This window comes from Equus przewalskii, chromosome 4 (genome assembly GCF_037783145.1).
Source record: "Equus przewalskii isolate Varuska chromosome 4, EquPr2, whole genome shotgun sequence".
NCBI classification, from domain to species: Eukaryota; Metazoa; Chordata; class Mammalia; order Perissodactyla; family Equidae; genus Equus; species Equus przewalskii.
In genome coordinates, this window is record NC_091834.1 from 82,537,427 (window position 1) to 82,565,281 (window position 27,855).

Sequence of the window (27,855 nt, forward strand, 5' to 3'; positions counted from 1 at the left end):
AGTTGTTGCTTTGAAGATCCGAATCCGGGGGGTGAGTGGGACTTGCAGAGCTTTAAACAGGTGTGCCTATAGCTCTATCAGGCACTCAGAGCAGTTGTTTAAGCAAGAAACAGCATCTACCATTTATAAAGCACTCTTCAACTGACAGAGTGTTAATATATTGTTGCATTTAAAGGGGAAAAAAGAAGTTTGTGAGGCAGAGAAACAGCAGTAGGCAGGGATTCCATTGCTTTTTAATAGCGTTAGTTTTATTCTTCTACTTCTGGGTGGTCACAAAGCACTCTAAAGGATTTCTCCTGCCCGTATCTGACAGCATCTTATTTTCCCCTCTTCTCCTTTTCCTCTTTCTTTCTCACTTCTTCCATATTCAGGTACTTAGTAGTGACTTCATTGGAGAGAAGAAGAGTGAAAAAGATGATCATCATTTGGAAGAATTATTGTACTTTTTAATTTTTTTACCCATTTCAAGCTAAGAGGAGGGAGGAAGAGAAGCAGAAAAGGAATCAAAGAGGGAAGGAGAGAGAAGGGAAAATGAAGGCTCCGGGAAAGACTCTAGTCATCCAGGGTTTTATTGCCTTAAATTAGAAGCGAGGGAGGAATTCCCAGCTCTCTTTTCTGAGATAGAGAAGCAGCATCCAGAAGGATTTCCAGGGTCAGGTTCTGAGTACAGTGTTTTGAGTGGGAAAGTAAGTGGTGGTAGAGGCAGGTGTCCAGGCTGCTGGGAACACTTGGGGCTGCCCAACAGCTTTGGGGAGCGGTGAGACCAGGGTAGTGGGCGGAAGGGTTGGAGAGGGAACTCTGCCCAGGACAGTTACTGGTGGGCAGGGTAAGGCTGAGATAAGGGGATATGAAAAGTGAGAACTTAAACAAGAGATGGAGAAGGAGTAATCTTTCTCAACAACACGTTAATGGTTGCTCAGCTCTGGGAGGGGTCTTGAGACTGGCCCATGGGAAGCCCCCTCCCTACATTCTGGACCTGCTCATTTCTCTCTCCTTTTCTTCTCTACCTTTATCTCCTAGCTCCACACTTTCTCCTTCCACTTTCCTTTCTTCCCATCTTTCTTTCTCCTTTTGTTTCAGTCCTCACTCCTTAAGTGACCTTATTACAGAATAGAAAAATATTTATTAAATATTATGCTTCCAGAATAGAATTTCCTCTTCCTCCTTCTATGGTAAAAACCTTAACAGATAGCTATTTGTTAAAAATCCCTTTAACTTTATTATTTTAATTTGTGTGACCTTTAATAGATTGTTTCCCTCCTCTGACTTTTGATAGAAAAAAGTTTTCTTATCTCTACTTTGAATTATAATAGTAGGGTTGAGTCTTTATATATTGTGCTTGGCTATAAAACAGTAGACTCATTAGTAAATTCTTCCTGATGAGAGGGTCATTTTTAAAAAATCCAAGTTTCCAGTTGGAAATCAGCATGACCTGTCAAATCTGAACTAAATTTAAAATCTTTGCATGTGACCTGTGGATTGAAGATTTCTTACAATAGGAAGCAAGTATAAAGACAGACTTATGTTAAACCGGTTTCAGTAATCTATACTGCAAATATATCACTACATCCTGACGAATGACAGTAGGGTTTTATTGGCAGCAATAAACAAAAAAAAAGATAAGAAATAATTTGATCTCAGAGTTTGAAAAAAAAAAAAGCCTAGTTCTCAAAAGCCTAAAATTAAACCTTTCACCTCCATTCTGATACTATTTTACCAGCACTTGTAGGGCCTCCAGCTGCTACACTCTGAGGTATGATCCTGTCACTGTTGCAACTTTAGGAGGACGATGTCACAGCAGTGGCTTGAGTAGGAAAACTCCAGAGATACCTGAATGCCAGTGGGTGGTGCTCCAGCTGCCACAAAAGAGGAGGGGCCTCACCCTTCTCCACACCTTTCAGGGCCAAAACATCCCCTCAAGTCAGTAAACACTTCAGGCACACCCAGTGTCCTACCATAAAGAGATTTAGATGGTTCATTGTGCTCAAGTCCAAATTAATCATGTGAGAATTTTGCAAACTCCCTAGGAAATAGACAGATAATTCTAGTATGTCTTCAGGATGGCACTGTGCCCAATCAGTGTGCATGGGTGGCCATCTTACGATCTGACAAGCCCGGCCATTTTGCCCGTGTGACTCCTTCTGAAGAGTTGTTTTCAGACAAATATATTGTCACACATTTATCTCTGAAGCTAAAATTAAGGGTATAAAGTCTAAGATTTTCTTTTATAAAAGTTCGTAAGTGTTGGGGGGGTGGGCAATTTCAGTCTTTCCTCTATCAATGAGGATCACCACTCTCACCTGAGCTTTGAGAGGAGACAAAAGAGTGAAAAAACAAAAACAAAAAGAGGAAAGAGAGAGGGCAATAAGGCAGGAAAGGAAGCCAGAAGGCTGCTTCAGAATGAAGGAACAGAATTAAAGTCACCCAAAACGTAGAAGCATTATATCTAACGAAACCTAAAATCACCAAGCTAGAAAAAACTCTTGAGATGATCTTGTCCAAACCCTTCAAATCATGGTGAGGAAAGTGATGCCCAGAGCAGGTTGGGGACTTGCCCAAAGTCCCCTGGTGGGTTAGGGAAGAGATGGGCGTAGAAGACTGGGCTGCTCACCCTGGCCCAGTCCTTCACACACCACCCCAGAACTCTTTTATTTTTTTTAAGATTTTTTTTTTTCCTTTTTCTCCCCAAAGCCCCCCTGTACATAGTTGTATATTCTTCGCTGTGGGTCCTTCTAGTTGCGGCATGTGGGACGCTGCCTCAGCATGGTTTGATGAGCAGTGCCATGTCCCCGCCCAGGATTCGAACCAACGAAAAACTGGGCCGCCTGCAGCGCAGTGCACGAACTTAACCACTTGGCCACGAGGCCAGCCCCCCAGAACTCTTATAAGGAGTGTTTATGTTTACATTATTAGATATGTATATATGATATACATGTTTACAGTATTATAGATTTCTTTCTCTGTGTTTGTATTCTATGCAATGTGCTTTTCAAATTAAGGTAATAAAATGTTTTCTACTAAATCATGCTCTAACGTTTACTGGGTATTTAAATTTACCTAACTAAAATTCTTAACCACAAGTACATTCAAATGAAGGAGACAAAGAAAGTGAATATTGCAATTTATTTACATTTCCCAAAAGCATGTATTAAGCATTACCTACTCTTGAGCACAGCATTATCCTGTCTAAAGCTTTCTACATTCAATCTTATTTTTGAGACATATGAATAAAAGATATGGTGCCTGGGCTTCGCCCTGAGACTAGGATTAATTCTGGGCGATGCCAACAAACTGGCAAAGATTGCTAAAGCTCACCTTCCCAAGCTAACCTGACCTTAGTCCCCACCTTTCCTCCGCTCGGTCCCCTACACTCTCTCCCCTAGGAGCAAAATTATGAACATTTTAACAGAGGGACAATAATGGAAACTCTTAATGATTAACATATACAGGTGATTTCTGCATTAACGAGAACTGTTCAGATCACTAAACTGTGTCAAACCAAATAACCCAGTGCTGAAAGCAGCCATATGGTAATTGGGTAGACAAGGAAATATGACTTTCTATATTTTTGCCCTCAGCCAGGGTTAAGCTACCTCGCTTTTCAAGGATGGCTCCTAAGTTGCAACCTCTGTGGCATGTTTAGGCTAGTGCCCATTTATATTAAAATAATGAGACCCTCTGTATTTCTAGAACTCATTTCCTCCACCTGCTATATTCCTACTCCCCAACCAGGGCCCAGACAGCTATGGCAAGGTATGGCAGAATTTTTGTAATGTCATCTCTCCCTTCTATTCCTTTCTCTCTCTCCTTAGCCACCCAGCCAACCAATAAACAAATAACCAACCAATCTTCTTCTCTCCAAAAAACAACCTACAACTAACTCCCTCAACCTTCCCACACATTCTTAAGAATGATTGAATTCTGTCATCCATTTTCTTCATTTTGTTTTTTCATGAGGAGTCCCTTTTTATTTAATTGATGTCATAATAGTTTATAATGTGAAATTTCAGTTGTACATTATTATTTGTCGGTCACCATATATATATGTGCCCCTTTACCCCTGATGCCCACGCCTCAACCCCCTTCCCCTTTGGTAACCACTAATCTGTTCTCTTTGTCCATGTATTTGTTTATCTTCCACATAGGAGTGAAACCATATAGTATTTGTCTTTCTCTGTCTGGCTTACCTCACTTAACATAATACCCTCAAGTTCCATCCATGTTGTTGCAAATGGCACGATTTTGTCTTTTTTTGTGGCTGAGTAATATGCCATTGTATATATGCCACATCTTCTTTATCCATTCTTCAGTCAATGGGCACTTGGGTTGCCTCAACAACTTGTCTATTGTGAATGATGCTGCAATGAACATAGGGGTGCATAAGTCTCTTTGACTTGTTGATTAGCAGTTCAAAAAGATATGTCTCCCAGGGGAGGATTTGCCTTTTAGCAAAATTCTGTGAAGATGTATGCCCAGTGCCCATCTCGTTCCTAGGGCATAACAGACTCTCTAACTTTTTATTGAATTGAATTGACGTATAGCTCAATGGACAAAATTAAAGATTTCCAAATCAAACTGTCTTAATTAGAATACTGCTTTCAGAGTGATAACTGTTTCTATCGATAACAATTAGTATAGGAGGGTGCTAGAGTCTTGGATGACCAGGTAGACATTTGAAAAAATCTTTGATTGATATATTGGTGTTTTAGTCTTGGCAAATGAAATAACTCTTGTAATATAATTTTCTTGGATGACTAGTCTCACCAACTAGTTTTTAAACTTGAGTTCAGAGAAGACATGGGTATGATATCTTAAGGACTTATCCTCCACAGCTCCTAACACATGCCTTACCTGTAATGGGAGTTCAGCAGATGCTTGCTGAATTAATGTGAGAACAAATGTATAAAAATGGGATAGAAAAATGGATGGATGGTTGGATGGATGGTTGGATGGATGAAAGAAAAGAGGAGAGTTATCAATGGGACTAGAAAGGAAGTCACAGATTAAATGCCACAATTTACTTTCACCCAAGACAAAACTTAAGTAGAATTTCAATTAGAAGGAAATATATACATTGGAGAGAGAAAAGGGGGAAGAAAAGAAGGAAGAAAGGATCAGTGTAAGAAGCAGCCTGGGCAGTAAGAGAGTGCGATGGTAAGAAAACCTTGCCACATCAGGGCATCAGAAAATTATCTGAAACTTGGAAATAGGCAAAAAGAGATTACTGGGAACGCTTTCAGTGTGCTGCTGGGCTTGGCTTTTTATTGTCTGGGCCAGTTTACAGCTGTGCAGGGGCAGAGGTTAACTTGTAGATTTTTGTTTGGTGGAATAGATAACCAGAGAGGTTACAGTTTATGGCTCTGTTGGATATTAACTAGTTTTGTATCTAACCCCTCAATCTTTTTTTTTTTTTTATTAATGTTATGATAGATTACAACCTTGTGAGATTTCAGTTGCACATTTTTGTTAGTCATGTTGTGGGTACACCACTTCCCCCTCCGTACCCTCCCCCCACCCCCCCTTTTCCCTGGTAACCACCGATCAGATCTCCTTCTCAATATACTAATTTCCACCTATGAGTGGAGTCATATAGAGTTCGTCTTTCTCTGACTGACTTATTTCGCTTAACATAATACCCTCGAGGTCCATCCACGTTGTTGTGAATGGGCCAATTTCGTCTTTTTTTATGGCTGAGTAGTATTCCATTGTGTATATATACCACATCTTCTTTATCCAATCATCAGTTTCTGGGCATGTAGGCTGGTTCCACGTCTTGGCTATTGTAAATAATGCTGCGATGAACATAGGGGTGCAACGGACTCTTGAGATATCTGATATCAGGTTCTTAGGATAGATACCCAGTAATGGGATGGCTGGGTCATAGGGTATTTCTATTTTTAACTTTTTGAGAAATCTCCATACTGTTTTCCATAGTGGCTGTACCAGTTTGCATTCCCACCAACAGTGTATGAGGGTTCCTCTTTCTCCACAACCTCTCCAACATTTGTCGTTCTTGGTTTTGGATGTTTTTGCCAATCTAACGGTAACCCCTCAATCTTTTTAAATTTTTTTTTGAGGAAGATTAGCCCTGAGCTAACTACTGCCAATCCTCTTTTTTTGCTGAGGAAGACTGGCCCTGAGCTAACATCCATGCCCATCTTCCTCTATTTTATATGTGGAACACCTACCACAGCATAGCTTTTGCCAAGCAGTGCCATGTCCACACCCAGGATCCGAACCAGCAAACCCCAGGCCACCGAGAAGTGGAACATGTGCACTTAACCACTGTGCCACCGGGCCGGCCCAAACCCCTCAGTCTTATTTTAGTATTACCTAAAGATGTCTAGCCACTCAGATGTTCTTTGAACCAATTTTAACATCTTGTTGGTTCCCTCATTAACTAATGAGTTAAAATCTTTGACAAATGTTCATTTTATATTTGCATGAGAATCATGATTTTTTCTTTACAAAAAATATCAAAGATCTTATAAACACCTTATTAGGGAAACATTAGGTGATTTAGGAACTAGAACACTTACAGTTCTGCCTGGTTCTTGGGTTCTACAATACAACCAGGCACTTGGCTAGTCCTTTGATGTCTGGCTTCCCATCTGTGAGAGTCTTGTTATTTTCATCCACTGCTATCAGAGAAATGATAAGTAATACAAATACAACTTCACATATTTCATTTCGATAACCAAGTATATATTCATTTACTCTATAATATTTATTAAGTACCTATATGAAATATTCTCTATACCAGGAAATATGGGAAAATTCCCTTTTTGAAAAGTTCAATTATTTTCTAATTACGGAAACATGAAAAACCGTTGTACAGTTTTTTACCAATTTAAAAAAAGAAGAAATTTAATGCTTCCCTTTCTGTTTGAAGGAGAGTAAACTTAGAAATTCTATACCTACACTAAAAATATGACTTCAAGGGATGATTCTTTTCTAAGACTCAAGGGGGAAATAACTTCAAAACCCAAGCCAATTACTAAGATTTGAAAATTACAAGAAAATGGGGGCAATGAAAATTTTTGATAATGCTTAGGCAAATTTCTCTAGCTATATTAATTAGATTGAGGTCCACACAAAGCAAGTATTGCTCCCTCATCCATCTAATAATGAAAATGAACAGTCATGGTAATCTGGGGTAACCCATACAGACTAGTTAGGTTGGTTAGAATGCTGTGTTAAAGAGATCACGATGGTAGGTTCTCTTCCCAGGTGAGCTGGTTAGCTGTACTCAGTCCCACAGCTGAAAACTCTCCCCATATCTCCAGTTAGCCATAGGAACATGGGGCAGTGTGAATTAAAGCAAAGAGTCCATAGGAGTCAGAGAACTGGGTTTTAGTCTAGATTCTACCACTAATAAGCTGGATGACCTTCGGTAAGTCACAGTCCACTCTGATCCTCAGGATCATCCATCATCCTTATGAAGCCACGTGTTGTTATTACTATGGTTGACTTTGACGGAGTTTGCTGACAGAATTAGAGATTAGAAAGCAACTTGCTAAAATGTAGCAGTAAGATAAACTGTTAAATGTCTTAAGAAGTGATGTTGTAATGAAAGTTTGGGGTAACTGATAGAGGGGTCAAAAACAACAGGGTCATCAAAATAAATACTTGTAACTTCAGCTCAGAGGAGAGAAGAGAGAGCCCTAAATATAGATAATCTGGACATATTTAGACAAAAATATTCCTAAGCTGGAGAAAACTCACACAGCAATTACTATTAACCTAAATCAAATATCGTTTTAGCAACACTTTATTTCCTCACTCTAACTCTGAGCTTACCAACAGCATTCTCAGCAGCAGCTGCCATACCATCCAAGAACAGACTGCTCATCCAGCCATCTAGGGAAAGTGGTCCTTTCAGTACAATTGGGTAAACTGAGATTTCTGTTTGTTAATAAAGCATCCTATGAATTTGGCTTGATTTACTCAACCCCAAGACAAGTTAAGCTTCATGAAATAACAAATTCAATGACTTTAAAAAAATGAGGCTCTCACCCTGGGCTTGAGAGATAATTCTAAAACTGCAACCCATGAGGTTCTACCTGAAACAGGCAGCCAGCCATACACTTACCTGTAATGAGAGAGCGTGTGTGGAGCTGGACCAGCATTTAGCTGTAAACAGGGAAATGCTATTAGCAAACTCATTGACTAGGCTTTGTCTTAACCATGTCTTCATTGAGGCCTATCTCCCAATTACATTGTGGCAACAAAGAGATTGCAAGAAAAAGGAGGATTTTTCTATAGCGTGAGAGGCATTGATTCAATGCTCCCAGCTCTCTCCGCTCTTAAGTCACGGAACTTGGGAGAGCAACCTAGAGATATAGATGCTTAAAGACATTAACATTTAAACTTAACTACAGCAGTGAGAGTAATTGTTATACTTCCTTTACAGAGAGCTCTTCCACAGAGGCTGTGAGCACTTGCATTTCAAGTCAACGAATATTTTCAGAAGACATGTTGCACCCTAGAACTGTGCATTTCAATCACCACCCCTGTCAGTAGGTTCCAATAACTAGCCAGCCAAATGGCAAAGGCTCCTTAAGGGAGCAGTTAAGCCAATTTGATTGTCTTAATATGACAGAACCCTCTATTTTTTAGAGAAAGAGATTAAAACTGTAATATTGAATATTTTAGGGAATTGATAAGTCTCTAAAGTCACTTTTTTTCACTTACAAACCTTAGGGACAGATTTCTGGCTGTGATCTCTGGGTCACCTGCTTCAGAAGCACAGAAAAGCTTGTTGAGAGTCCAGATTTCTGTATCCACAGATTTACTAAACCAGTGCTACTGGAGTGGAGCCTAGGAAGCTGTATTTTTAACATTCTCCCAGGAAATTTCTAAGTACGCTCAAGTTTGAAAGTCACTATCTTAAGGGATAATGAGCGAATACGAAACTAAAAGTAAAAACCAAACTGAAGGCCATATTGCTTACTACAGATCACTTTTGACCTACAGCTACTTAATCTCCTTCCCTTCTTCTCCAAGGTAGTTTATTTTACATACAAATTCAAGAATGTTGTAATCCAAATTTCTAGAATTGTCCCCTCTCTCTGATCCTCAACCCCCACCCCATGCTCCCCCAGCTCAAGACCTCAAAAACTACATAAGATCATGATCAAGCTTAGAATCACAAAAAACCACAAGTTTGTCTCAGTTTGTATGGGGTGCCTCCATCATGTCATGACAAACCATATCTCATCTCTTTTTATCAACTGTAATCTCATTTCAGAGGGTGTGACACTGACATAGAAGAAAGTACACTGGCTTTGGTGGAAGGCAGACCTGTCACAACTCCTGTCACTGGCTCTTGTAACTCCTTTTAATTTGGACAAGATACTTTGTCTGAACCCCAGTTTTCTCATCTAGAAAATGGGAATCATAGTGTTCGGGATTGTTAAAAGGACTAAGGATTATTTCTGTGATGCAGTTGTTCAACCACGCTCTCAACAAATTTATGCACTGGACACCAACTGTGCACCTAGCACTCCTTCTAGGCTCTTGAGATCCATAAGAGAGAAACAAAGATCCGCATTCTCATGGAGCTTGCAATTTCAGAAAGAGGAGCTAAATGGTAAACAATAAAGAAAATAAATAAGTAAATTATGCCACAGGGTTGAAGCCCTAAATAAAACTGAAAAAATAAAAAGTGAGGGCAGGGTAAATGGGATCAGCATAGCAGAGGTGGGAAGTGGGTCGAGGTAGGCTTCATTGAGAAAGTGAAATTTGAGCTGACTTGATGGAGGGGAGGGAGTGAGCCAGAGGAAGAACAGTCCATGCAGGAAACAGCTGGAGCAAAGGCCTTAAGATGGGGGAATGCAGAGGGGGAGAGGGGGTGAGGTTTTGGCTTCTCACTGAGTGAAATGGAGAATAGTTGCAGAGATTTGAACAGAGGAGTGACATGAGCATCATGATTCCTTACCTATCATTAGAAATTATGTACTTCAGTTATACATTCTGAGATATTACCTTAAGTCCAAACAATTGTTAACGGATGAGTCCTTTTCAAGAGGAATTGATTCTGCTTGGGTTTACAGTGATCATTCTTTACAACAGAACTTTACAAGAGGACTAAATTTGCTCTCCTATATTTGCATAACCATCTTTAAAGTTGATATCTCCGGAGAGCAGTGTGTTGTGTGTGTGTGTGTGTGTGTGTATGAGCTGTGTATGTGTCTGTGTGCGTGGATGGTTGCACGTGCACACCCTCAAGCTAATACCTGACTGCTACTGCTGCCCCACCTACATCTCAGGCCAAGTCCCACCCCCTCTGATATTTAGGTGCAAACCTACATTCCTGGATGTGGAGAAGGATCTGAAGAAGCAGCAATAGCCCTAGACCTCTAGTCATGGGCCATTATATCTGTGCAAGAAAGGAAAATTCAGCTCTAGATACACACAACTCAGGCCACTTGACATTCTAGTGAAAGATTTCATAAATTATGCATTTTCTCAATTCTGCTTAGTTAAATGAGAGATGATACAATGTTGGATCTGTGCATGAAGGAAATTGGCAGGCATTTAGGAGGAACCACATAATCTTCAATAGGCTGGGAAACAGCTAGCAAGGGCAAAAGGGCATCCCTTCACTTTTTATTTTTCCACAAAAGCCCTGTCACAGAGCACTACGTATTTCAAAGAAATTTTACTACTGGAACTTTGTGGTACTTTTTAGGGATGCTAGCAACAAGGGTATTAACTTCCCATATTTTACTTCATTCCTGGTGTCTTTATTGAAAGTTAATTTTTCTTTACAGGCCATTGTACTTGCTAATATTGCCTGAGTAAGGTGTAATGGTGCAATAAGGTAAAAGTCGTCCCATGGAACGGATATATGCCAGGGTCTTTGAGGACCTTGTGCTCACCACCCTGTGTTTACTGTTTCATGACAACTGTATGATGAACTTCACAGGGGCTTTGACTATTAAAACTTCATATCCAAACAGAACGAAATTGCCCCACATTAACATGTTTATCTAATAAGAGATGAGTGCAATAAAATATTGCCTGGTGTTAATTTCCTTTTTTGAATCATCTGGAAAATTGAATTAAGCCAGGTCAAATCTTCTGATTGAACATGCAAGCTAAGAAACTTCCTTCCCCATCTCCCCTCTAATTGTAATGTGATCTAAACGCTGGCACTCAGTATTGTTAAATTATTTTTCTAAGGACGTTTGCATCAATAATCAAATTAAATGGAAATCCTTTGAGATGGAAAATATGGAAGTTTAAATGTATTCCTTTGCCAATGTAGTCAACAAGGGCACGGACTCTGGAGCCAATGTGAGTTTGAAACCCAGCTCTAACCCACTAGCTGTGTGATCAAGGGCAAGTTACCTACCTTCTCTATGACTCAGTTTCATTGTCAGTGAAATGGGACTGGCAATTAGGATGTTAAGAGGATAAAATTAATTAATATATGAAAGCACTTAGAACAGTGCTTGACATGTGATAAGTTGCTACATAAATGGAGAAAATATTAAAAATCAAATGACTCTCTTTATGACCTACTCTAAAGAGGAAAAATTGGTGGTAGTGGGAGGAAAAGAAATCACTACCTCAAGGATTATTTTACCTGCTACTTTTATAGCCCACCTGGCCTCATTAAAATCTTCTTTATCGTCATCCCCCATTCATCCTGTTCTCTCCCAGAAGCAACTGATGTCCTCAATTTCTGGTGTATCCTACAGAAATATTTTGCATTTGCCAACCAGTGTGTATATGTGCAGTCTGCCCTCCTCCGATTTGTGGCCAGTTTAGACACTCTTCTGTTGTCTCGCTCTCTCTTCCTAGAACTCTGGCAATTTTGCTTTGTGTTTTGTCTATTATGAAAGCCTAATATAGTTGAATTTACAGAATTATCAAAGAACAATTGAGTTCTTCTGCATTGAAAGCTCATCAAGTGTTTTAAAAAATATATTTTGTTTATAAAAATTTATTTTGTAAGTCATTTTTCAGAAAACCATTTGCTGCATAGAGCAAATAAATGTAAAATCTGTAGATAAGTTCACGTGCAGATAACCTGTCTATGGTCCAGGATGTATCAGAGACAGGCTCAGAAAGATACCTGTTTTGAGCTGTGGGATATTTTACTTTCAACATCAGTCCAAAAGTGATTTTTAAGCAAAGAGGTCTTCTTAGAACCAATTAACCACTTTTAACCTTTGATCGTTTTCTGGAACCACTGACGAGGGTTAAAAATCTCAATATGGTATGTGATTCAGATCTAATTATGCTGTTTGGGCCTCTAATGCCAACATTCCTTTATTTTCTACCCACTCAACTGCTTGAAGCCATGACTTGTCCCTTTCCTCCTTCCAGAACACTTTCCCTGTTCTCCTCCTAGTGATATACCAATCTCTACCAGTACAGATCTCTACTTATGTCTTTTATCCCCATTTTCAGATTTTTCAGTTCTTACAAAACTTCTTTGAGGCTCACCCACATTTAAGACTGATGAACCACAAAACAGGTTAGGACCAGTGCTATGTCTTAGAAATAGGAATCATTTCTAAATTAATTGACTTGAAGTCAATACTTACCCACCATGAAGCCTATTATGGAAATGAGTAAAGCTTTAATGAGGGGGCTGGCCTGGTGGTGTAGTGGTTAAGTTTGCATGCTCCACTTTGGCAACCCAGGGTTCACAGTTTTAGATCCCCAGCACGGACTTATGCACGGCTCATCGAGCCGTGCTTTGGTGGCATCCCCCACACAAAAAGAGAGGAAGATTGCCACAGGTGTTAGCTGAGCAACAACCTTTCTCAAGCAAAAAGAGGAAGATTGGCAACAGATATTAGCTCAGGGCCAATCTCCCTCACCAAAAAAATAAATTTAAAAAAAAGAACTGTAATGAATTAAAGATAATTTTGCATTTTATACCATTTGCCATACTTGACTCACAAATTTCACATTTAAATAAAAGAAGTTGGGGTTGAAATAGAAAACTATTACACAAAGAAAAATAATAGAAATTTAATTATCAAGGGCAGGTATATATCTCTTAAAAGGAAAATAGATTGCTTTTGAAAAAATTGTTCAAACAAGTGACCATGACAATATTAGTTATGTGTTAAAATACAAATGGAGGGTTTTTTGCACAAACAATTAGTAAATTGCTTTGGGAAACTTGGGTTTTTCCCAACCTATGGCCAACTGAACTGAGTCGTATCCTTTCACTCTGTCTCCTACTTCGGGTAAGCTATGTTTCAGACAAATTGGATAGAGGAATCAGAAAATGTAAATGCGGAATTTTTAAAAATTTACTCAATGTTATATTTTTATTTTACGGAAACTGTATATATGTATCATTCATATATAAATATATACGTATGTGTGTATGTTTTGTTCAGAATAGAGACTATAGAAAGCAAACCAATACTTGATAATGTTTTCCTGGCTGGAAGAAATATGCAGAATATACAGAGATTCTCAAGTTGAGCTCCACCCCTCTGGGGATATAAGAATCTCAGAAAAAAGGGAGGGAAAGATGAGAATTTTTTTTTTTTTACCAACTCTGGGCAAGGATTTTAAAGGGCTGCAAAAGATCAGTGTATGGAGCTATAAAGAGGGTAAGTGAATATCAGGGCTGTTTGAGTTAAAGAAGGGACCAGTCTCTGTTTGGGCTCCTGCCCTGAGCTCACAGTCATAATTCCAACAGCCCACATGTTGACCATCACTCTGCGCCAGGCTCTGGACTGAGCACTTTGGCATCATCTCATTTAATCCTCCCTTGACCCTCGATGTATACACTATTAATACCTCCATTTTATGGCTGAAGGAACAGATGCTTCAAGGGCTGGAATAACTTACCCAAGATCACAGAGAAAGTAAATTCAAAGCCAAGATTTGCCCTTAATCATCTTACTCTATTCTACTGGAAAGAGCTGATTTTTGCCTCTCACTAAAACATTCCCATTAATATCCTTGCTATATTTAACTGTAATTACCTTATATAGTCTCTTCTCTTAAGCCATACCCTTTCTTAAGAGCTATATTCCAAAATTATTTGGGTATTCAGCACAAACCAGTAGTCACGGATTATATTAGGATTCAAATGTCAAATTACTGACTCCTGACAAATTTGACCTGTGGTGAGGTATCTAATGAAAGCTCTTTTGTTTAATAGGAATGATAATAATAGCTAGTCATTACTGAGTATCATGTGCTAGGTATTGTTCTGAGAGTTTTAAGTTTATTAATTGAAATTGATTTAATCTTCATAACAACCTTATGAGGTTGTTAACCAATATATCCAATTTACGGATGAGAAAACTGAAAATGTGCCTTTTGAAGACCTTGGAAAATACGTGGTCCCTGAAAAGATATGGAAAGAAAACTGCAAAATGAAAACAAATGTGTAATTAAATGTCTACAATATATAGCATTACATAGGTTTTATTAATTATTGAATCTAATATACTTAAAATCTTTATTATATCTGAAAACAACTTGTAGGATAGATTTTTCTCACTTGCAGGAGTTGCTGAGTATTTCCCTGTGCATGCTGAGACATCACTGCCAACCTTTAAATTAAAGGAGTTAGTCATAGCCAAATAACTCAAACAAAAAATTATAAAAATCTCTCAAAATTCTCAGGGAAAAAAAATAGAGAGGGAAAATGAGAGAGAGATATTGAGGGATTTCCCAGAGAAAAGGTAAGGCCTATGAAGGGGCTAAAATTGCCGTAATTTGTGCGTGTGATGACTTAAGGAGCCTGGGAAGAGCTAAGGACTTTACATCCACCTTGTTCAAGTTCACTCTAAGTTTAAGATGCACCAAAGAACCATGAAATAGGATTTGAAAGCTGATGATCCTGCTCTGCTTCCTGCTGGCTGTGTGACCCCGGGCAAAGCCCTTAGTGGCCCTGTTCCTCATCATCAAACAGGGTGGTTTTAAACATTAAACAAGACGTGTATTGGAAAGTGCTTTGCCAACTGTACATTTCTATAGATGTTAAAGTATACCCATTAATTCCAGCTATACAGTTTTCCCCTTATTGAGGGAAGGACAATTAAAATTCTAAGATGTTTTTAAAACAAATTTTGGTTTTTTACCATTAAGTAAACGCAATAATCCAACAAAATGCTGTCAAATAGATATCTGCCCTTCGAGGTCTTTCTATAAATGGCCAGGAATAATTAGCCCATTGACTTTCCACAGATGAGCATTTCTTAGATGCCAGAGAAGTTTATTTATACAAGTAGTTTCAACATACTCTCTGAAATCTTGTTTTTCACCTGCCAGATCTCATCAAGATGTCTTGGACACTGTGGCAGCTGCCAGCCTCAGGGTAAGGTGCAGCCAAAGACCCAAAAGGCAAATGTCCACTCTGTTTTCTTGAAGCCCAAGTTCAGAAGCTGCCTGTTGGCCTGCCCTGGACTGGGTGAGAGCATCAGAGACTCTCATCTTCACTCAAGGCCTGGGCCTGAGCAGAAGACAACTGGCCTTTTCTAGGGTCTAGTGAGGAAATGGCTCCATCTGCCAGCCAGAGACTTTTCCCTCATTTCCTTCAGCTTCAAAATTTTAAGGGGACCAAAGCAAGGGGTGCCTGCAGACCCATCCTAAGACGGAAGTCACAAGAGACAAAATAAGGAGAAGCTGAGAGAGAAGAATGATGGAATCCAACAACTCTCCATCTATGTGCCAATTAATTAATTAATTTCAACAATTCTCGGCTGGTTAAGTGGAGCCTCCAATACTCAGTGCAGCCAAACCTCCACTCTCCCTTCTCTTAAGCTGCCACCCCAACACCTGTTTCTGTCCACTCGGATGCATTGTGTGTAGCATTTATGTTTTCTATCTGGGAATGACTGGGGTGGGGGTCATGAAGGGGAGGAGGATTAAAAACAGAAAAGAAGAGGATGGAGCAAAGGGTAAGGTATCTATTCTGTCTCTGCCTCTCACTCCTCCCCTTCGTGATATGAGGGAGAAAAGGCCAGAAACTGGTGGAAGAGTTCAAGATCTGTTGCAACTCCAGACCAGCATAGCTGCTTCCTCTCCCAGGGTATAAAATGCAGAGCAGTGAGGGCCATTCTCTCAGCCCTTTAAAAAGGCAGGAACACCTGAATCCCAGAAGCAGTGGAAACATGTGGGAATTGGAAAAGAACAAATCCAAATGGAGGGTGCACTGACCATCGCTGCCAGTCTAGTCTGAAGCCATGCTAAAGCACCCCAAAGGGCAGCACCCCATAAAAAACACAAGTGACCTCAAGAGGCCACCAGAGTCAGGCAGGTGGGGGGCTGCAGCTGCTACTATAACTCACATCCTAATGACAAATGTAGTCTGGGACATCTTGGTTGCATTGATGACATTACTCCTTTCACTGATCAATGTCTGTGTCTTACAGTCTTGACCCCTCCTCTCATGGAATTGGAGGGAGGAAGCCTTCTGCTCCCACTGGAGATTCACTTGTGGGCTCCACAAATGCCCTTCTCATCTGTGATGTAAAAGTCAATTCAGGGGCCGGCCCCCTGGCCGAGTAGTTAAGTTTGCTTGCTCCACTTCAGCAGCCAGGGGTTTCATTGGTTCAGACCCTGGGCGCAGACATGGCACCGTTCATCAGGCCATGCTGAGGCGGCGTCCCACATGCCACAACTAGAAGGACCCACAACTAAAATACACAACTATGCACTAAGGGGCTTTGGGGAGAAAAAGCAGGAAAAAAAAAACAAAAAGAAGATTGGCAATAGCTGTTAGCTCAGGTGCCAATCTTAAAAAAAAAATCAATTCAACCAGGTTCTTGGCTCTTCATCAGAAATTCAGAACAAGGGAACAAGTTGATAAAGTCTTCTATCTGTCTAATGAGACAAAGAGGATAGAAATTAGACACAAAAACTAACTCATCTCATCCAACTCTGGCACTCAATGCAATCTTTGTAAGTAATCTGAGCCGGACATACAGCATGCCTTTAGAAAGACGAGCATTGGGTACAGACTCACCACTGAACCGAATTGCTTGCTCTGGTGGTCTTCTCAAGCTTTGAAACATCTATTTCCATCTTCCTAGGACTGAAATTGTCGTGAATCACCGTTTCTATATTTAAATGTTTTATTTCTTATGATATCAAAACATAAACATTGCTGCTCTTAGCTTCTCACAGATTTTAAAAAGCATGGATATATACCTAAATTTGTGTCTGTGCTAAATAAAATAGCCTTTCACAAAATCTTGCAAATCAAACCACTTGCAAAAAGCTACTTTTTCTAGTTGTATAGGAGGGAGTGGGAGTAAATATCACTGGGTATTAAAATGTCAACTTCTCATGGAACAAAACCTGAAAATGGGAAGACCGTCAGGCAAGTAAGAGAAGATAATACGCCACATAAATCGTTTTTACTGTTTGCTTTTTTTTTTTTATTTTTTGAAATGGGAAGAAATGAAAAAAACAAGTCAACTTAGGAGGGGAAAAAAGGCTCTTATCTTATTCTGACTCCCCTCCATCTCTGTCCATGACCAAAACTGTTCTAAAGAAAACTGATCTAGTTGATAACAGGGAGAGGTAAAAGGAAGAAATGTGAGAAGATGGATAAAATTGTCCTCCAAAAATCTTGGAAGACACTAAACATTAAGGACAAAGATTCAGACCCTCAGAGGAAATGGCAGGATGGAACACCATGTTTCTGCTCCAACTCAAGCATTATTTCTATACCCACTCATTATATTAAGATGTTATTTAATGGGCCTTTGTCTGCCACATGAATCCTTTTAATAGAGTTGCTCTTCTGGTTTTATATTTTTTAATTAATGTTTCACCTTTACTCCCAAATCTGAGGCAGCTTCAAAAACTACACTATTTAAAACCTCAAAAATAATAGAAATTTTACTCTGATTGGTCATTTAGTCTAAATCCTACACTTGGTCCCTTTGGTTCAGTTATAGAGCTGCATTTAGTAGAACAAGTCCTGATGTTTTAGCGGGTATTAAGTTTAGAACACTTAATGGAAGAATAGAAAGTGACTATTTCAGGCCATCTTAGCTTAGAAGTGGCATGTAAGACCTGGTCGAAGAGAGTTTCTTCTTTCTCTCGTGTATCAGGGGAATCTGGAATGCTAAATCCCCCTTCATGGGGAACACTCCTAGCTGCATACACAAAGGATACAGGGGCTGGAACCCCACACCCTTGAGGTTATTTTTGTCTGTCTTTTTTGTTGAACCACAGAGCAGAGGATTGAGTTATCATATTCCATACTTCACGGCACATTGTTTTGCTTGGTTCTAGGAAAGGTCTCCCTTTTATTTTACTTTTGAACTTAGTGTCTAGCCCTATTCCTGTTTCCATCTCCCTCTCCCCCCACTGCTACATTTCTAATGCGTTTGACGTCTATTTCTTTTATTGGACCACTCCTTCTCTGTACTCATGCCTCCTCCCAGTCTTGGCACCCATCTCCAGGGTCTTCTCCCCATCATCCCATCTGATCCCATCTTGATGTCATCTTTGGTACCCCAGTTTACCTGCCCCTCTGCCTCCTCACTCACCATTTTATTCCCTTCCTTCTCTGCTTGCTTGATGCTGCCGTGACTGACTGATTAGTAACTGCCCTCCCAGGCTCGGGGCTGTAGCTCTCCAACAAGCCTGGCAGGGATGGCCTGGACCTTCCAAGGAGGATTTCTTCTCCCCAGAATCTGCTGTCAGGGAATCTCCACCTAAAGCATAACCCAAAAAATAACTCCTCTAGCACTCTGATGATATGTCAGACATACTCCTAATTCAGTTAGGGAATAAAAATATCTTCATCAACGACATCGGGCTTTACTTGAGGGTAATTGGGAAAGTGCAGAAGGAAAGAAACCCTTGTTTGTGCCTGTTCTTTATCAACAGTGGTCTGCCCTTCAGGGTTTACTAGGCAACTATAACAATCAAGCATTGAATAGCTCTCCAGAATGCAGATAATATGTGCCCCTAATTCTTAAAGAAAAATAATGGAGAAAATATTATTGTCTTTCTAACCCCATAAAAGGGATTGAAAACAAGCTATGGTCTACCAAACTAACAGCGTTCAAATTTGTGCTACTTTTTTGGGCCTGCTGCTGGTCTGGGCCTACAGAGGTCCCTCCTGTAGCCCGGAGGAGGCCTTCACATCCAGGGAAACTCCGGTCATTGGACACACTGTTCTTCTGGTGGGATTTTCCACGGTGGCTTGGCAAAATAGACTGTTAATAATTGGGTCCTTTATGAAAAAGTCTTCAAAATATGCAATGCCATGGAAATTCTTTGAAACTCATTTTAAATCTTCAATTTGGCAGTGTCAAGCAGACAAAATGTGGAGCAGCATATGTTTTTAAGTATCTCACAGCTGTCGTCTTAAAAGCTGTAGACGGCTTTAGTTCAGCCAAGATACTCATTTCCTGCAAATAAAGGGTTGGACAGACAAATACCCATATCTCTGCGTTCAAAGTGCATGTGCTCGAGTATTGTTCTTCACTTAAACATAGCACTTTTTATTTGCAAAGGGCTTTGTGGTCGCCCTGGTTACTTACTCCAGACAGCATTCCTGTGAATTACATTTTCTAAAGTGACAGACAAGAGAACTAAAACACTGACATTATGTCACAGGCTGAGGGCCTGCACCTCCTGGGTCCTGCAGCTCCGTGCGTTAGGACGAGGAGACAGAGAAAAATGTGAGGTATGTTCGGAGACCTGGGAATCACCACTTCCTGTCCTAAATGGATGTTCCCAAGGAGACCGTTAGGTGGTGAAATCTCTCCTAGTTGGCAGTGGGAAAGTAACCCTGGTCTACATTTTATGATTCTTTTCTTGTAAGATACTTGAAGTACTTTTCAGGTAATAACTCACAAATTACCCTAACATCACTGCGATATGTGTCTGTGGCAGATATTATCTCCATTTTAGCAATGAGGAAGAAATTGAAGCATAGAATCATAGAATAACTTGGAGCTTCTCCTGGCCCCCCGGCAGCAGGTTGATTTAGCAAAGGAGATGCATGTAAGTTCAATAAAGAGCATTTTGACAGAAAAGATTTCAAATGTGCTTATTTACAAGCTAGCAACAAACCTAAGACATGATTATGTGTTAAACTCAAAACAGAGCTATTTGCATTGGTGATTCTCAATCCATATTAAATGACTACGGCAACAATAAGAATCTGGTTGTTCTGTGCTTAGGAGCCCATGCCAGATCCACTTTGGCCATTTACACTTCTTTTCAAGGCTGATAAACTCTTACTGAGGTATTTTGTTCACCTCTATGCAGAAAATAGGAGCTCCTTTTGTTTCTCTGACAAAAATTCAACCAAAAAAAAAAAACCTTAATAAAAGAAACAGCAAAAGAAATGGAGCATGTCTAGTTCCTGTGACGCGTAATTAACCAGGTACCTCTTCGCATGTGTGTGTGTTTATTCATTTGATTTTCCAGCTCTCTCAGGGATCCAAATGTAACACAGAGCACTGGGGAACAACTCACAGATTTACAAGGCACTCGGGGGAATACAAAGCCTGTAAACTGACACATTAGCCTCATCCACAGACGGGGTGTGAAGTACTTTACCGCCACAATATGGACCACAGTGTTCCTAATCCAGAAATAATTTGGTATCAGTAACCAATTTAACATTGGCACCAAAACGTCCTTCATTTCCCTTAACTGCTTCCAACCCAATGAAAAGTAAATGCAATTGAGTGGAAATTGCTTTTCAAGGAATTGTGTTTGCGCTAAAAATGTGAAGCGAGGGATCGAGAGTCCATTTCATCAACCCAGGCCCAAGACTGAGCACTTTCTATTTGAAAACATGACAGGAAGTTCATAAAATGGCTTCTCGTGTTGAATTTATATGATTTCAGTAGAATTATGTGCTGAATACAGTTTTTCTAAGCCAATAATCAGGGAGGCAAAAAGATAGCCTTTACGTTTCCTGTAATTAAATTTAACTTCTATCTCAAGCTCTCAATCTTCTGTGTAGCAGGACAGTTAATCTCCCTAATTTAATTCAAATTAGTGATTCTCCAATCATTTCAGGGATAAAATCAGACAAATTTAGGGTTTCACCCTTTCCTTTGCATTCTCTTGAGATGGTAGCGGAGTTCTGTGGGTTTGCGTGTGTCTTGGCACTGGGGAATGAGGCAGCTTCTCCACTGGCATCCAAAGGGGGCACTTCCACCTGCTGATCTTTGGTCATTAGCCTCTGTCTCCACAGCATCCCCTGCCCTTGTGAATGGGTCCACGAGGGCCTCTGGCTTCTCCAGTTTGCTCCTGCTGACAGCGAACCCTCCTCACAGCCTTTCTCAACCATGTCCACAGTCCTCTCAGGGACAATGAAAATCCTTGTGGGTTCTCCTCTGGACTGCTGGGGACTCAAAACTGTGAGATCCCTTCTTGCTTAAACTGGCCCAGCTGCCATCTCTGTTTTGCTGCTGCTCCAATGTGTTCATAAGGTTTGCTGCACACTCAGGCTTCACCCAAGAAGCAAGGCATAGGTCTTCCCTGCTCTTGGAACCCTTCAAACCAAGCTGAGCTTTCTGTCATCCTCACCCAGGGCTTGGTCACCACTAAACAAGGACTCTAGAGCCAGACTGCCTGAGTGCAAACACTGGCTCTGCCACTTACTAACTGTATGACTTTGGGTCCAGCTCTTGCCTCTCTGTCCCTCAGTTTTCTCATCTTCAAAATGGGATCTCATAAGGTTGTTGAGAAGGGTAGATGAATTAAAATATGAAGTGCACTTGGAATAATGCTTGGCACATAGTAAGTACCAGATGTGTTGTTATTGCTGCTAGTCCATGATGGAGGCTGGGATGGGGCATCCCTTCTCCTGGAATCATATCAGCATCTCCCACCCAGTCTTGTAGGAAAAGAATTAGCTGTCACCCTCATCCTGTCTTTCAAATCTATCGTCTATTGTATGAATTTTGAGCTCTGAATCATTCCATCTCTTAGTCTTCTGGAATTCAAAATACCTTTTCTCTTTCAAAAACCTGCAATTTAAATCTTTGACTCCACCATAGATAAAGGAACTTTTGAACTATTACAAGTTCAAAGTCAAGACTTTATCTTCTGCACTTGTCTCTCCCTTAAGGTAATCACACTGAGGCTCATGATCTAGTATATATAATGGAAAAATTGCAAGTTAAAAAGTTAGCATTCTTCTTAATTGAACTACTTGTCTGAGCTTTTTGTGGGGAGAAGAATAACAAGGTAGCTAGGCTGGCCATGCCTATACCATGCTTCACATATTTCCAGGAATCATGAGAGCAAACACTAGCCAGGGTAATATTCCACTAAGCTAGTTACTGGAGGCAACTCATGGGAAAATGCAAAAATACACTAAAACAGGTGTGGCATAGCCATCTGCAACAGTACAAAAACAACCCGTACCATCAGGACTCAGCCACTATCATTAGTATTTGAGCAAATATGTTAACGACTTCACTGAAAAATTAAAATTAGTAATAATTCTGTTCCCACAAGAGCTTTGTTCTGAGCACAAATGGCATCAACACCTTGGGAGCTAATGGTTAGCTGATTTGAGAAGGATCCTCTAGAAATTTATTTAAATCATAGATTTCCCACTGGGATTTTCATTTTAAGCTCTAAATGTGTTTTCGGTTACTGAACCAGATCCTCTGGCATTAAAGTACATCCCTTGTGCATCCTCAGAGATATATTGCCTCTTCCAGGCCACTAGAGCAATATTTGATGAGTTATGACCCAGGCTACAGGAGGACATTACTCACCCTGAGTCCCTGAAAGCATCTGTTTGGCTCCACAGGCTCTAAAGTTACAGTTTAAAGCAGTCTTTTTAAGTAAAAGCCTTTTTAAGAAACAGCTAAATGACACCACCAGGCATTTTAAATCAACCCACATTCATTTGAACTTCAGGTGCTCAAAGTTTGTGTGAGAAAAGGTAACACCTTTTTCTCAACAGTTCTACTCTATCTCAATAGACGTTCTTCCACCTTCTGAGTGTCTCCATACACGTGTTTTAAATGGCAACTTTTCAGGCGCTAATTAAGCCACAGATTTAGCTCAGTGGTTACAGCTGAATTAATTGTGATACGTGAGAGGCAGGGTTCTAGAATGCCCCAGGCAGGGAGCTTTTAAAATCTCAGATTCATTTATGTATGTAAATGGAGCCTGTTCCATTTTTCTGTAAAACCACAAAACTATTGATCATTTCCATTGGCATCACTTTCATTCTAATAGTATCAGATTGATATTAAATGTGTAATTAAATGACTGCCCAATTGTTTGGTCTCAGATATGGTAAGAGCTCACACTCCAGAGGGTTTGTTATGGCCTACTCACCGTGCTAAGCTATTTATGAGTATTATCCAATTTGGTACTGCAAACAATGCCATTTTACATAAGCCTCATGAAGGTTTGGGAACTTATCTAAAGTCACACAGCCCAAGAGTGTGGAGCTAGAGCTAAACTGAGGTCTGACTGGTTTCAGAGCCTCAACTCAACTCCACCAGGCTATCCCACTGCACATACTGCATAGTTTAATCAAAAATTGAGACTATATTCTCTACTTGAAGCCCTGCCAAAACTGAATACAATTTTGACCCTGAATAGATGTTAGATTTTCTTCCTTGAAATGTCTTTCTTTTCCTCCTTTCCTTTTTAACATACTCCTGTGCTTCCTTTCACCTTACAAAATCTCTGGCCCCTTTTAAATGCCAAGAGTCTCAAGCTCCTCCATCATAACATAACACAACATATCTATTAGGGTCTATAAGTCACTCGAAAAATTTAAGCAAGTCTTTAGAAAATATGAATGTTCTTATAATAGTATAAGAATATTATAAGTAATCCTTACTTCTTGATTCTTAAAAATTCTTTTTAAAAAAAGTCCCATTATATAAACAATGAAAAATTAAACACAATTAAATTGAACAAAACATTTTTTCATAAAAACTGGTAAATCCATACTGATATTTTCTTCATAATAGCCCATACTTGAAATAATCTAATTTAAAGTCCCCCAAAACTTAACTTGGACTGGGTAATTTTTTATTGTACATTATACTTAGATTAACTCTTACTGTCACTTTCATACACTTTTCACTCTTTCATAATATTATGTTTGAGTAATAGTTCATTTTTATGCCATTAAAATGTAGAAATACTGTAAATCAGTATAAAATGTCGCATGTAATATTGTTAAAATTTTCACAGCTTAAGTCTAGCGATATACTTATAATAATTAAATTAATCAGGAGCAACTTTTAATATTCTATAAAATTATCGCATGAATATATCCAAACAATAGGCTTGCATTAGGGGATCTGTTGTGAAAACAGGCATGGCATGGACATCACACAATGTAAGTGAAAAATAAGTTTCTTAGGAAAAACTTATAAGCAAAGAAGCAGCAGAAGTATGAGCTCTGTCTTCTTGGTGTCCTGCGCTGAGGCAGTCTTGGATCATGCATAGCCAGAGATGCCATGGAAAGCACACCAAAGGAAGGACTCTATGCCCATGCCACTTTACACAGTTATAGAGGCATTGAAAGGAGCCAGGAAAGATCTAGACACCTATGAAACAATGGGAACTCCATGGTGGATGAGATGGCTTTGTTAGAAAGGGGGACTCTCCTGAGTTCAGCCTCTGGGATAGCCTACTCTTCTGTGGAGCTGTTTTGGACCCTGAAGCTAGCTTCTTTCACAAATGAGCCTCCAGAACTCTCTGAATTTGTACCTTTTCAGGATTTGAGTAAATATTTTTAGCATGTTATATTCAAATAGCAACAACCTCAAATATGTTAAAAAGGACACAGTAGCCAACTTGAAGTGGCTCCCAATAGTCATATATGAGACAATTTAAGCAAGAAGAACAAAGAGAGTAATGGATTATAACCCATGGACTAAAATAAGGATCCAAGAGTTCACAGTGATATAAATAAATGTGAGTGAGTGAGTGAGTGAAGAGAAACTCATCCTTACAGTAGATTTCCAATGAATAAATGTTGGGTGAAGCAATCAAGAAAATAGAAAATCTATTTGGCAAACACCACAGTAATAACTGTTTCAGACAAGAATTGTTGACAAATGCTAAAATTTGTGGGTGAAAATCTGAGAAGAGACAGGACAATTACAGAGTCCCAAAGTATCTCCCCATAAGATTTGTATTAATTATCATGGAGAAAGGAGTAACTTTTTGGAGAAATCCAGCGGACTTCTCCTTCAACAAGTGATTCAGTTAAGATCACCAGTAACGGGGTAAATTAATACCATGTACCTCTCAATATAATGCACTGAAAAGGACACAATATCACGTCTGTGGTATTCTTGCCAAAGATGCATAACCTAAACTGAATCACGAGGAAACATCAGAAAAATGCAAATTGAGTGATATTCTACAAAATAATAGGTCAATACTCTTCAAAAGTGTTCAAGTCAATGAAAGACAAAAAGAAAAAAGACCAAAGAACTGGAGGAAGCACCAGAGCAACACTACTGACCTTTCTTTCTACGCCTTATTCATTCCTCTGCAACTCCATGATGAGGGCAGGCCCCACTGTGGGTGGAAGGGAGAGCAGTGGTGGCCTGGTTGCTCAGGGCTGCCTGCGGCTAGGTGGTAAATCTGCCTAATTCTGTACACAAATATTAGCAAGACCTAAAGCTATGTTCTCTAACAGCCTTATCAGTTATTAAGCTGACATTTTGTTCTCTATCAGTCTGATTCCTGGACTATTTCTCAATAAGCCTGAACATAGACAGAAAAGGGATAGTGTCATTTATTAGTAGAGTGACCATATATTTTACTGGCCAAACTGAGACACTTCTGAGAAAGAAAAGGAGCACTATTAATAATTACTCCAGGACTCACAGACAAAATCTGGGACTTGTCTCTGGCAAATGGGGATGTGTGATCACCCTATTTGTTATCCCCAGCTTATGCATGAGCCAAGATGTTGAGGAATAGACATAATGGAGTTTGAGGAGAAAAGTAACACTCTGAGACTGATGGGCTGGCTTAGTCTTTAGAAAGCATGGGCCATATAGAATTTCTTTTATCTTTTTATTGTAAGATAAAACCTGGAAAAAAATATGTAATAAAGACACAGAAAACCACATAAAACAATTACATAGCATAATGAATGTTATAAAGTAAACACTCTTGCAACTATCATCAAGGTCAAGAAATTGCCCTTTGCCAACGGCTCCAGAAGCCCATCCATATTACCTATCCCAATCACAGTCCCTCCCTCCTTCCAAAAGTAACTTCTATCTTCCCTTAACTAGTTATTACTACCTTACATTTTTTTTGTTTTTTTTTTATTGCCCATGTGTATATCTATCTTTAGACTCAATATTTTAGTCTTCCCCATTTTTAAAATTTTAAAATGTCTCTTAAGTCTCTTTTAATCTACACATTTTCCCTTCCATTTCCTTCCATTTTATCTGATGGAGAATTCATACCATTTGGCCTGGTTTGCCACAGTTTGGGTGTTGCTGGCTGCATACTCATGGTGCAGTTCAACATGTTCCTCTGTCCTCTGTATGTCCTGCAAATTAGCAGCTGGATCCAGAGGTTTGATCAGACTCCTGTTCAATCCCTTTGACAAGTCCACAGGCGGTCATGTTCTCTCTTTTTGTGATGTTAGCAGCCATTAATGCTCATTGCCAAATCCATTAATTCATTGGGAGTAGTAAAATGGTGATATTCTACCTCTATATTTTACCTTCATTTACTAGCTGGAATATTTTTATAAATAGATGCTTAACTCATCTACTATTTAGTTACCCCATGTACCCATGGTATTGTTTGTATAGTATATTGCTTGTGTGTATTGCTTCTTTGCCTTAAAAAAAAAAAGGAGTTCTAAGATAATAATTAGTTCCCTGTCATCTTCTAAATATGACCAACAATTTTATATCATTATGAACTTATTAACTTAAACATATTATATGGGTTTCAATCTACTGGGTTTCTTATCCTTAATAAAGCTCAAATTGTCCCATCTTTGGCCAGTGGAGGCCTCTTCAAGTTGACTCCTTCGGCCTTTCGACACTACCATAGTAGTCTTTGATGGCCATCTAACTATTTAGTATGACAATATCTTGTCATGAGGGATTTGAACTAGATCACTTCTAAACATCCTTCCAGCTTTATAATTTTGAGACTATAACATCTTGAATTAATTGGAAACATATGTTTTCACAGGAAACCATACAGTCATTTTCTCTATTATAATTTTTACCTCTATTATGGCATTTATCAACTTTCCTTGTATCAGAATCATTTTGGTAGTTGCACATCTCTCTTGCCTACCAGACTATGAAGCCCTGGAAGGCAAGGATACACGCTGTTCATCTTTTATCACCCTCAGCCTGTAACACATTCGAGATAAATGCTCACTGGATTAAATTGAACTATAAGACTTGAGTAGTTTACAATCTTAAAAGACCATGCTATTGGGGGAACTTTCTCCATTATAGAGACATAATTTGGGGCATAATCACTAATAAGCCAAGTAGCAAATAGTTTACTTGATTATATGAAGGAAAGAACAGGAAACATGTCAATATCCCATTTCAAATTAAATATTAAAAAAAAAAGTTAACATGTCACTTACAAGTTCTCAGTGCTGTCCTGTATTCTGACAGGCTTTCACAAAAATTAACCACACCCCCTAACTTTTATCTTTGTAGAGAGTGGAGAGTGGTGAGAGGGGAGCAGAACTTTCTATCCAGAACATTGCAAATTCAGGACCCATTGACTCCATAATTCTATTGCCATGGAGATGGACAGGAAGGCCAAGAACCATGGGTTCTTTTTAAATTCTTGTTTCTTGTTGTAGGAGCAGCCAAAGAGGGAACCCTGCATGTTATGGGCTTTGATATTCAGGAGTCAGAGCATGAGTGGGGAAGATGC

At 39.5% G+C, this 27,855-nt stretch overlaps 1 long non-coding RNA gene across 2 annotated transcripts; it reads right to left on the bottom strand.

The window, feature by feature from the left end:
• Positions 1–221: 221 nt before the first annotated feature.
• LOC139082904 (uncharacterized) lies at positions 222–27,698 on the bottom strand. Of its 2 annotated transcripts, none has more exons than XR_011539252.1 (4): positions 27,557–27,677; positions 6,540–6,641; positions 4,188–4,358; positions 222–385 (listed from the first exon to the last, which is right to left on the bottom strand). It is a non-coding gene; the product is annotated as an uncharacterized lncRNA (long non-coding RNA). The 2 variants fall into 2 exon arrangements; XR_011539251.1 differs by lacking the exons at positions 4,188–4,358; positions 6,540–6,641 and adding exons at positions 16,961–17,029; positions 18,498–18,665 and having other exon boundaries at positions 227–385; positions 27,557–27,698.
• Between the last annotated feature and the right edge of the window lie 157 nt (positions 27,699–27,855).